The sequence below is a fragment of the Eulemur rufifrons genome, chromosome 3 (genome assembly GCF_041146395.1).
Source record: "Eulemur rufifrons isolate Redbay chromosome 3, OSU_ERuf_1, whole genome shotgun sequence".
NCBI classification, from domain to species: Eukaryota; Metazoa; Chordata; class Mammalia; order Primates; family Lemuridae; genus Eulemur; species Eulemur rufifrons.
In genome coordinates, this window is record NC_090985.1 from 96218353 (window position 1) to 96231012 (window position 12660).

The following is a 12660-nucleotide window of genomic DNA, read 5'->3' on the forward strand; positions in this document are numbered from 1 at the left end:
TATCAGGAGAGGAGTGAACATCCCTCTAGAATTTTACCTCACTTTCTGAGGAAAGGGTTAGTGTGTTTCTGGTTGTATGCAGGATAGTTGTATCCTGTTAGGCAGAATTATGACCTCGTTATTGCCTTTATTTGGAGATTAGGTATGTTTTAAGGAGATGCATATGGGTGCCAGGTTGACAAGGGCTAAGCTTGTGATGGTTAATTTTATGTGTCAGCTTGACTGGGCCATGGATGCCCAGATATTTGGCTAAACATTATTTCTGGGTATGTCTGCAAGGATGTTCCTGGATAAGATTAACATTGAAATGACAAACTGAGGAAAACAGATTGCCCTCCCCAATGTGGCTGAAACTCATGTAATCCATTGGATGGATGGAATAGAATAAAAGGCTAAATAAGAAAGAATTCTTTCTCTCTACCTGACTTTGAGCTGAGATGTCAGTCTTCTCCTGCCTTCAGTCTCAGACTCAGATTCAGTCGAAACTTACACCACGAACTCTCCTGGGCCTCCAGTTTGCCAGCTGCCGATCTTGGGTTTCTCAGCCTTCATAATCATGTGAGTCAATTCCTTTTAGTAAATGTGTGTGTGTGTGTGTGTGTGTGTGTGTGTGTGTGTTCCTATTGGTTCTGTTTCTCTGGAGAACCCAGACTAACATGTATACTAAACATAAACATACAATTTGAATATCAGTGTGAATGCAACTGTATTATAATAAATAGGTTACATTCTCCTATAAAAAGATATACACCGTCATAGTGGATTTTTTTAACTTATACATGTTGTTTACAAGAACCACACTTAAAATCAAGGGATAAAGTAAGAATAAAACTAATCTTCCTTTTTTTAATACCCAGAAGTTTGTTAAGAAACTAAGAAGCAATTAGATTTTGGACACAGAAAGAAGTGGCTAGGGACAAGGTAGAAATATGGCAAAGAAAGCAAGGACAAGCTTTCCGAGCCTGTAATTTTATCTTTTCTCAACTGCATGGGGACCCAGTGGAAGTTGTGCTACAGATGTTTTGTCATGTGACTGCTTGCAACTATTACTTTGTTGTGATTTAAGAACAATTTTTTAATCCTGGCTCCCCTCCTGAATCTCCCACCAGAGTATTCCTTAGCTGGTTTTCTTTAAACCCTGCACATTTTTAGATAACAATAGTAGGAATAAAAATAAGCATTTTTTTAAATAAACATATTTTTATTCAATACTTTATGGGTTCCAAAATACTAATAGTATAAATATTCTACCTGGTATTGGCAATGAGAATGGGCAGGTGCTTCATATAGTTATGTTGGAATAGTAGACACAGTTCACTGGCTAATGATTGATTACATTGGTTAGGATGATGATCAGAATGTACCACGATTATAGCAATACAGTATTCTGTGTCTGTGTCCACACTGTCACCAGTGAGTTGTATACCTTCAGAAGATTTCTTATTGTTCATTAACACCTTTTTCTTTCAGATTGAAGAACTTCTTTTAGCATTTCTTGTAGGACAGGTCTGGTGTTGAAGAAATCCCTCAGCTTTTGTTTGGGAAAGTCTTTATTTCTCCTTCATGTTTGAAGGATGTTTTTGCAGGATGTAATATTCTAGAGTTAAGGGTTTTTCCTTCAGCACTTTGAATATGTCATGCCATTCTGTCCTGGTCTATAAAGTTTCCACCAAGAAGCCTGCTGCCAGACATAGTGGAGCCTCTTTATTTATTTATTTATTTATTTATTTTTTGGAGCCTCATTATATGTTATTTTTTTTCTTTTTCCTTGCTTCCTTTAGGAACTTTTCATTATCCATGACCTTTGGAAGCTTGATTATTAAATGTCTTGAGGTAGCTTTGAATGGGTTAAATCTTCTTGGTGTTCTAAGACTCTCTCATACATGAATATTGATATCTTTCTCTAGGTTTGGAAAGTTCTCTATTACTATCTCTATAAACTTTCTACCTGAATCTCTTTCTCTACTTCCTTTTTAAAGAATGATGATCAGGATGGTTAAATGGATAGATAGATAGATGTATAGATCTGGTCTTCCCGGAAATGTATAATTTAAGTCAGAAAGCAACAACTGAGACAGATTCATAGACCCAGTAGCAGGGGGAACAATACTACTCGTAGGTGTAATTTTTTATGGTTTACAAACACTCCCTCAGATGTTATATTCTTTCATCCTTGCAAAAGGCAGAGTATATTTTATTATCCTCATTTTACAGACTAGGGAAGTAAGACTTAGAAAAAAATGCATGAACATTTTCATTGCTAAATGAATACTAGCAAAAAAGACATCACAAGTGGCATTATTAATATCAGAGAACAGAATTTAAGATTAAAACATTCAAAAAAGAAAAACAAGAATACCAAAGTAACATTAAATGAACAATTTTTAAAACAAAATATTTATAAACTCATTCACAAAAAAACATGGCAGGTAAATACAGAAATGGAAATTATTGGAAATACAATAACTCAATTCTAAAAATTCTATTAGAATGAGGGAGTTTAATAATTCTTTCAGAAATAGATTTAAAAGACAAAAATAAGGAAGTACATAAAATCTGATAATATAATCAAACTTGACATATATTTATTAGATAAATCTTTGCCATTTGAAAAAGGAATACATACACACACATGTATGTCCAGGTATTACAAAATCCCTTATTCATTTGATCATAAATAAAATGTAAACACATTTTAAAGTATAAATTTTAGGACCACATTCTCTTAACAAAACTAGAAATAAGTAACAAAAATATGACTTTAAAATGTGTATAACTACTTGAAAACTAAGAAACATCATTCTAAATGAATGCAAATTGAAAGTATTATACTAACTACCTAAAGAACGCAATGAAAAGGAGACTGTGTCATACCAGAATCTCCAAGTCAAAGTTTACGTTTCTCTGGAAAAAAAATTCATTGCTTGAAATCTCTTCATTATTAAAGGAGAAAGAAAAAATACAGGAACTTCATGTTTATCTGTGGGGGAAACTGGTAACTTTTCTCCAAAATCCTTTCTCTCCTTTACCACAGCGAAAGAACAGTAGGTGGGCACATGGTGTGTGTAGCTGGAGTCCCACTACACTACATTCTCCAGACTCCATTACAGTTAGAAGTGGCCATGCCACTAGTTTCACCAACACAATGTGAGTGGAAAGGTCATGTAGCACTTCCAGGCACAGTGGCCATGACTTGTCCACATTTCCTTTTCCCTCCCCACCAACTGGAACCAGGGCACGCTGGTGACCCAGTATTGATCATGCAAACACCGTGTTGCCTTAGGGTAGCATGAGCAAATTTCTTCTGAAACAAACCAGAGAGAAGATACTTTAGGTTTTGTGGGCCACCTGGTGTCGGCAGTAACTACTTAACTCTGCCACTGTACATCAGAAGCAGCCGTGGGCAATGTGTAGACAAATCAGCCTGGGTGATTTGCAAAAACAGGCAGCAGGTAGGATTAGTCCCGCATGTTGTGGTGTGCTGGCCCCTACCTTAGAGAGGGGCAGTGTCCCCCTGTGTGCTTATGTTCCGGAATGAATTTGTGAAATAGATCACCTACCTATCCTGGACTGTTGCATGAAAGAGAGACAACAAAGAGGTTTTGCTGCCGGGCGCGGTGGCTCACGCCTGTAATCCTAGCACTCTGGGAGGCCGAGGTGGGCGGATCGTTTGAGCTCAGGAGTTCGAGACCAGCCTGAGCAAGAGCGAGACCCCATCTCTACTAAAAATAGACAGAAATTATATGGACAGCTAAAAATATATATAGAAAAAATTAGCCGGACATGGTGGTGCATGCCTGTAGTCCCAACTACTCGGGAGGCTGAGACAGGAGGATCCCTTGAGCTCAGGAGTTTGAGGTTGCTGTGAGCTAGGCTGACGCCATGGCACTCACTCTAGCCTGGGCAACAAAGTGAGACTCTGTCTCAAAAAAAAAAAAAAAAACAAAGAGGTTTTGGGATCCCTTTGACACAGCACTTTAGTCTTCAACCTGACTAATGCATCACCTTAAGAAATTAGGAAAAAATAAAATAAATCAGAATAAAGTATATAGATAAAATAAAGATGAATTCAGTGAGGTAAAATACAATAAAAAATTAAGAGAAATAAATGAAAATTAATGCATTAAAACAAAAAGCCAACAAAATAGATAAACTCTTGGTGATCCTTGTTAAAGAAAAAGATATAGATTTTTAAAAGACAGTAAAAGAATTATAAGAGACTGCTACATCTAAATCTATGGAAATTATTTTGAAAATTTAGAGGAAATGGCCGGGCGCGGTGGCTCACGCCTGTAATCCTAGCACTCTGGGAGGCCGAGGTGGGCGGATTGTTTGAGCTCAGGAGTTCGAGACCAGCCTGAGCAAGAGCGAGACCCCATCTCTACTAAAAATAGAGAGAAATTATATGGACAGCTAAAAAATATATATAGAAAAAAAATTAGCCGGGCATGGTGGTGCATGCCTGTAGTCCCAACTACTTGGGAGGCTGAGACAGGAGGATCCCTTGAGCTCAGGAGTTTGAGGTTGCTGTGAGCTAGGCTGACGCCACGGCACTCATCTAGCCTGGGCAACAAAGTGAGACTCTGTCTCAAAAAAAAAAAAAAAAAAAATTAAAAAAAAAAAAAAAGAAAAAGAAAATTTAGAGGAAATGGATAGTTTTCTAGCAAAATATTAATTAAATTACAAAGATGCAAGGAGTAGAAATTTATATTAAATTACTATAGGCAAGAAAGGAAAAGTAATTTAAAAATCTATTATTTTAAAAGACCAGGACCCCTTGGAAAAAACTCTTAGCTGAGTTCCATCTAAACTTGCAAGAGCATGTATTCATTCATTCCATAAATATTTACTGAGTACTTACTACTGGCCAGGCAGAATTCTGGCCCTGGTGAAAAAGCAGTGATCAAAACCCAGTCCCACCCGCACGGAGATTACATTTTACTAGAGGGAGACAGATAATAAATAAACACACAAATAAATACACGGTACATATTGTGACAATGAACACTGTAGACAGAGACAAAGCAGGGTGTAGGAGATAGTCAATACTCCTAGTGATAGTGAGTTTCTCAGTAACACTTCTTAGCATGTGATTTTTGTCATCTGTATATCGTCATTAGTGGAATGTCTCTTCATACTTCTTGCCCATTTTTAAAAATTTTGTTTATTTGGTTTCTTTTTTTAGAGAAAGAGTCTCTCTCTGTTGCCCAGGCTGGAGTGCAATGGCTATTCACCAGTGTGATCATAGCACACTACATCCTTGAATTCCTGGCCTCAAGCAGTCCTCCCACCTCAGCCTCCCAAGTGGCTAGGACTACAGGCATGTGCCACTACACCTGGCTAATATTTTATTATTATTTTTTGTAGAGACAGAGTCTTGCTATGTTGCCTAGTCTGGTCTTCAACTCCTGGCCTCAAGTGATCCTCCCATCTTGGCCTCCCAAAGTGCTGGGATTACAGGTGTGAGCCACCATGCCCAACCCTATATAAATTTTAGAACACTCTTGTTTATATCTACAAAAAAAGTCTTGCTGGGAATTTGATAGGAATTGTGTTACACCTGAATATAAATTTGGAGAGAATTGACATCTTTACTATGTTGAGTCTTCCAATCCATAAACATGGCATGTCTCTTTATTTCTTTAGGTCTTTGATTTCATTCATCAGTTGTCTTAGAGTTATCAACACACAAGTCCTATATATGTTTTTTTTGCTATTTTTTTCTTTTGAGACAGAGTCTTGCTCTGTCTTCCCGGGAAGAGTGTAATGGCGTGATCATAGCTCACTGCAACCTCAAACTCCTCAGCTCAAGTAATCCTCCTGCCTCAGCCTCCCGAGTAGTTGGGACCACAGGTATGCACCACTACCCCCAGATAATTTTTTCTATTTTTGGTAGAGACAGGGTCTTGCTTTTGTTCAGGCTGTTCTCAAACTCCTGACTGCAAACAAGTTTCCTGCCTCAGCCTCCCAGAGTGCTAGGGTTACAGGCATGAGTCACCGCACCAGGCCATGTATGTGGTTTTTTTTTTAGATTTACACTTCAGTATTATTTTGGAGTGATTTTAAGCAGGATTGCATTTTTAATTTTGGTTTGCACATGTTTGTTGCTAATATATAGAAGTATAATTGATTTCTTTATGTTTCTCTTGTTTGCATAAACTTACTGAACTCATTTATTAGTTCTAGGGTTTATTTATTTATTCATTCATTTATTTATTTATTGTAGAGACAGGGGGTCTACAGGCTGTTCTGGAACTCCTGGCCTCAAACAATCCTCCCACCTTGGCCTCCCAAAGTGCTGGGATTACAGGTGTGAGCCACTGTGCCTGCCTTATTTTAATTTTTTGTAGATTTGGGGGGAGCATTTTCTACATAAACAAGCATGTCATTAGCAAATGGGAATAATTTTGTTTCTTCATTTCTGATCTCTTTGACTTTTCCTTTTCTTTTCTGGCTTTATTGCATTGGCTACAACTTCTAATACTCTATTGAATAAAAATGGTGACAGCAGACATCCTTGCCTTATTTCTGATCATAGGAGATAAGATTTGGCCTTTTACATTAAGTATACTGTTAAGTGTAGATTTTTATAAATAACCTACATCAACTTGAGGAAGTTTCCCTCTATCCCTAGTTTTTAAAGAGTTTTGTCACAAATAGGTGTTGAATTTTTCAAGGAGTTTTTCTGCATCAATTGATATGCTGAGATAACTTGTTATTCAGTCATTAATACAGTAGATTACATTGTTTGATTTCCAAATTTTGAACTAGCCTTGTATCCTTTGAATAAACACCTTTTGGTTATGGTATACAATTTTTCTTTATATGTTGCTGAATCCCATTTGTTAATATTTTGTTAAGGATTTTTGCATCAAAGTTCATGAGGGATATTAATCTGTAGTTTGCTTTTGTTGTACTGTCTTTGGTTTGGGTATCAGCTTAATAATACCTTTATCAAATGAATTGGGAATTGTTCCCTTCCCTTCTATTTTTTGGAATAGACTGTGTAGAACTGGTGCAAAATTTTCCTTAGACCTCAGGGAGAATTCTCCAGTGAAATTCTCTGGGCCTCAAGGTTTGCTTGGTGTGGAAGAGTTTTAAAATTAAGAATTCAAGTTTCTTAATACATATAGGGAAATTCAAATTATGTATTTTATATTGGGTGAATTATAGTAGCTTGTGGTTTTTTTAGGAATTGTTCTATTTCATCTAATTTTCCAAAATTATATGTATAGAACTGTTCATAGTATACCCTTATCATATTTTTGATGTCTATAGGGTCGGTAGTGATATCCCCTGTTTCATTCTTGATATTGGTAATTTGTGTCTTCTCTTTTACATGGCAGTCTTGCTACAGGTTTGTCAATTTTGTTGATCATTTCAAAGAACTAGTTTTATTCCACTGATTTGCTCTATTGTTTTTATATTTACAATTTTATTGATTTCTGAACTTTAATATTTATTTCCTTAAGCTTCCTTTGCATATTTTGCTCTTCCTTTTTTAGGTTCTTGAGGTGGGAGTGTAGGTTATTGATCTGAGACTTTTCTTCTTTCCTAATGTGAGCATTCTGTGTTACAAATATGCTTTTTAGCACTGCTTTAGTTGTGTCCCAAAATTTTGGTATTTTCATTTTTATTCAGTTCAATAGCTTTTTTTAATTTCCTTTAAAATTTTTAAAATTTCATTTTTATTCAATTCAATGATTTTTTTAAATTTCCACATGGATTATTTTGAAATGTATTATTTGGTTGCCAAATGTTTGGATAGTTTCCTCTTAACTTTCTGTTATTCTTTTTCAGTTTAATTCAATTGTGATCAGAGAACACACTGGTTTCAGTTCTTTGACATTTGTTGAGATTTGTTCTATGGATATGTTCTTTCTTGGTATATTCCATGGGCACTTGAAAAGAGTGTGCATGCTGCTGTTGTTAGGTGAAAGGTTCTATCAATGTTAACATGATATTGTGAATAATGGGAGACAAAGGAACTGCTGAATTACACCATGAGTATCAATCAGTAAAATCCAGACTGGGGAAAGTCTACAGATAAAGCAGTCCACATGCCTCAACAGATAAAGTGTAAGGAAAAGAAAAGGATAGAGGGGGACTCCATAGAGTAGAGGCCTTAAAATACACATCAAGGTAAAAATAAGGTATGATATTAAACCACAGTATCCAGGAATGGACACATGGGTGATAAAACCATTAATAACACATACACAGGCCTGGGCACAGTGGCTCATGCCTGTAATCTAGCACTTTGGGAGTCCAAGACAGGATTGCTTGAGGTCAGAAGTTCAAGATCAGCAGGGGCAATATAGCAAGACTCCCTATCTACATAAAAATTTAAAAATTAGCTGGAAGTGGTGGCACGTGCCTGTAGTCCTAGCTACTTGGGAGGCTAAGGCAAGAAGTTTGCTTGAACCTAGGAATTCAAGGTTATGGTGAGCTATGATCACACACCCTGCACTCCAGCCTGGGTGACAGATTGAGACCCTGTCATAAAAAAATAGTCATACACACACACACAAACACACAAGAAAGTGATTAGGGGAGTGGCTACTTTTGGAGAGACGGGGGTAGATGAAAAGTGTTACTGGAATAGCTAGCAAAGTTTTATTTATTGGCTTATGGTTTTATTTCTTGACTTGGGTGGTGGTTGGCAAGCAGTGGTGTGCTGGTATTTAGTAACTGGCTCTCCAGGGGAACAAGAAAGCCCTGATTTATAACATTCCTTGATTTCTGTCTTGTAAATATTACCACCGTGGACAAATTCAAACTCTAAGCATGATGTCACTGAATGTGGAGTTGGTGAGAGATTGCTTTTAGGAGCCTGTGTGAGCCAACTCCAGTACAACACTAAAAGAGTGTGTTCCTTATAATAATTTACTGAGCTATACATTTAATTTTTTTGTTTATCTTACAATTAAAAAGGTAAAAAAAAATAAACTACAAAATACAAAAACTAATAGCACTGGGGAAATAGCTGATTCTAAGACTGGGAAAGGAAATACAAAAAAACAAAACAAAACAAAAATTATCTTATAGTATCTTTTATTACCAGAAAGTGAAGAAGTGCTCAAAAGCAGAAATAAAAATATCCACGATGATAGTGGTAGGTCAAAGGGACGTAGTAGCCAACTGAAAGAGCTCTCAGTGGCCAAACCTGGAACAATTTGAACAACAAGATAAAAAGTATTATTGGATGATAACCCACGGTAAAAAGTAAGCATCCATGAGTCCATACTAATATAAATACGTGATTGAACACATAAATGAATGAGGGAGAAGAGGCAAATCTTCTGTGCAGAAGAACTTCAAATAATTTATGTAGATACTTCACCCTCAAAGAAGGGAACCTTAAATCCCCACTTCTTAAGTGAGCTGCGCATAGTGACTTCCTTCTAGAGTACAGTATGGAAAGGAGGGAAAAGTAATTTTACAGTGGAGGCATCTGACAAACACCATCTCAGCCAGGTGATCAAGGTCAACATCAACAGTGATTGGTCATTTTGACAGTATGAACCTTGATGTGAGGTGATGAGAATGGCACTTTACCAGTGTGGTCTTCCTTCCAAAATCCTGTAACCCCAGTACAATCGTGAGAAAAATGTCAGACAAATCCCAAATGAGGGACACTCTACCGAATACCTGACTCCTCTAAACTGTCAAGGTCATATAATGCAAGGAAAGCCTGAGAAACTGCCACAGCCAAGAGGAGCCTAAAGAGACTTGATGACTAAATGGGATGTGGTGCCATCGAGGGTGCCATCGACATTAAAAAGGAGGTTAGGTAAAAACTAAGGCAATCTGAGTAAAGTGTGGGTTGTTGTTAATAACGTCAATATTGGTCATTAATTATAAACGTGCTGTTAGAAAGGGGAAAATCAATGCAGAGTGTTTGAGAATTCTCTGTACTCTGTTCACTATTTTTCTGTAAGTCTAAAACTGTTCTAACATTAAAAGTTTACTGAAAATTTTCTGTGTATTCCTCATATTTTCCTGTGAAAAACACGCAGTCAGGCTAACTCACCTCATTTAACATTTATGATCCTAAGTCTCAGATGGGTCCTCGGCATTGTCTGGGAGTCTTACTACCTTGTCCTAATCAATTTTCTCTTTTCAAGTCACATCTCCTTTCTCCTTATGTCTCCTACAAACTTCTCCCCAGCCCATTCCAAGCTAGTTGTCTTACTTCTCATTTTACCAAGAAAATAAATGCAAATAGAAGAGAATTTCCACTTCTTTTGACCACCAAATCTAACAATCTGCCTGCATCTGCACTCTGCCTTCCCTCTTGTTAAAATAAATTATCTACATACCTGCTCCATTTCTGCACTGGATCTCATCCATGTCCTGGATCATTACTTTTTCCACTTTTCATAAGATCATCACCACCAGCATACGCTCATACTGTATTATCTTGATCTCACATCCCCCTCCAGTTTCCCCAGTGTTCTATTCCACTCCATGCTAAAATGCCAAGGAAGACTCGTCTTTATTCTCACCATTGTTTAAAATACAGTGTATTAATAGAAAATTTGAGGTATGATAGGCCAACAGATCAGGGACAATTTCCATTGAAAAGATAGTTTATTACTTACATTTCCAAAGAGGAGTTTGCACACCAGGAGGCAGAGAGAGTGAGAAACTGTGGGCAAGAGCCTCTACTGTGGTTTCCGTGGGAAAGAACAAGCAAGGCAGGGTAATCAGGCTAAGGATTGACTGATGTGAATAATTTTAGCAGGCTCTGGGGCATAGGGGTATCACTGGTTGTCTGGTACCTTGGCCCTGCAGTATTAGGGTAGCAGATAGTGGCCTGGAGTGTGAGAGTTGGGGGTACAAGCTCTGCATTGGTTGCTTTGCATTTGAAAAGTTTACTTACAAGTGATTCATTTACTCTCTAGGTCTTGACTAGCCCTGGGAGTCTCTTCAGAGTCAGCAAAGGCCTGGATTTCAAAGCATCAGAATATAGAAAATAAAAGACATGGTTAATACAACCATTTCCTCACTTATCATCTATTGTTAACACACTGAGATCAGTCTTCTTCCCTGACACTATGAACGTCCTCATGCTTGTAATGACACTTTATTCCTCTTGCTTCTCTTTTTACTTGTTAGCCACTTCTTCTCAGTTTCCTTTCCTGGATCCTCCTCCTCTGCTCAACCTCTAAAGATGGAAATACTTCCAGGCTTAGTGCTCTACTCTTTTCTTTCTTCACCAGCAACTCGCAGAGTGGGATGCGTGAGAGGGACATGCATCCCTCACCCCAGCCAAGGCTGTGGCCACTGGGACCAGCCCCACACCCCCCAGGACAGGGCTTCAGCACAGCAGCTGCCGCCCGTCAGCCAAGCATTCTGCCAGAGGCCTGAGGATTGCCCCATCCCCACCTGTCATGGTTGGTGCACGCACTCGCCATTGGGGGACCTGAGAACAAGTTTCACTGACTTCACTCTCCCAGCAAGACAGAGTATATGGTCTGGTGTCCTGGGGATTGCACAACCCAATCCACCACCTGGGGCACTCAAGCACTTCTCCTGGGGACAGAGTTTGGACCTAAACACCCTCCTGCTTGCTACCACCTCAGCTGGCTCCTACCTGCAAGTGCTACCTGCTGGCCCGAAAGCCCACACAGCCCATCACAACCACTACCAACACAAGTGCACAACTCTTGGGTCCCGGAAGACCTTCTCACATTTTTACCACCATTGCCCAGGCCACTCCCACCGCTCATGGACTCTAGAGCCTTCTCATCCACCTGGTCCATCTCTACCACAACTGGCATTTGAGAAAGCCACCTAAAGGTCAAAGAATCAGCCCACCTAGAACCGTCAACACAGCTACCAGTGTATGCTGCCCTATGGCACAAGGACAGACATGCTTAGCCCACCATCAGTACCACTGAAGCCTAAAGATGGGCCCATGTGGCATTCCAATCCCCAGCACAATTTAACCATAGCCTCCACTAATAACTGCACCCTTACACACTGAGAAAATAACAGATATCACTAACACTGTTAATAGAGAAATCATACACAGACTTCACTACCACATGTACCCAGAAGCAAAGCCAAAGGGCCCTACCCAACCAACACCATAGACATATCTTCAGGAAAAAGCCCCACCCCACCAATGAAAATAAATTAAAAAATAGGAAGAAATGGCTGTTATACCTGATGCATAGATATCAACGTAAAGACACAGAAAACACAAAAAAGCAAGGAAATATAATGTCCCCAAAGGAACACATTAATTCTCCAGCAATAGATCTTAATGAAAATGAAGTTCTTAAAATCCCTGATGAAGAATTCAAAATATTGATTTTAAAGAAGCTCAATGAGATGCAACAGAAATCCAAAAACCAAAACAAAGAGCTCAGAATAACAATTCAGGGTGTGAATGAGAAATTTACCAAAGAGGTATATATTTTTAAAAATCAAACAGACATTCTGGAACTGAAGAATTTATTGAAGGAAATACACTATATACTCAAAAGCTTCAACAATAGATTAGGCCAAGAAAGAAGAAAAAATTTCAGAACTTGAGGACATGTCTTTTGAAATAATCTAGTTAGACAAAAACTAAAAATAATAATAATAAACAAAGCCGTCAAGACATTTAGGCAACATAAAGTGACTGAATATTTGAATTATTGGTAT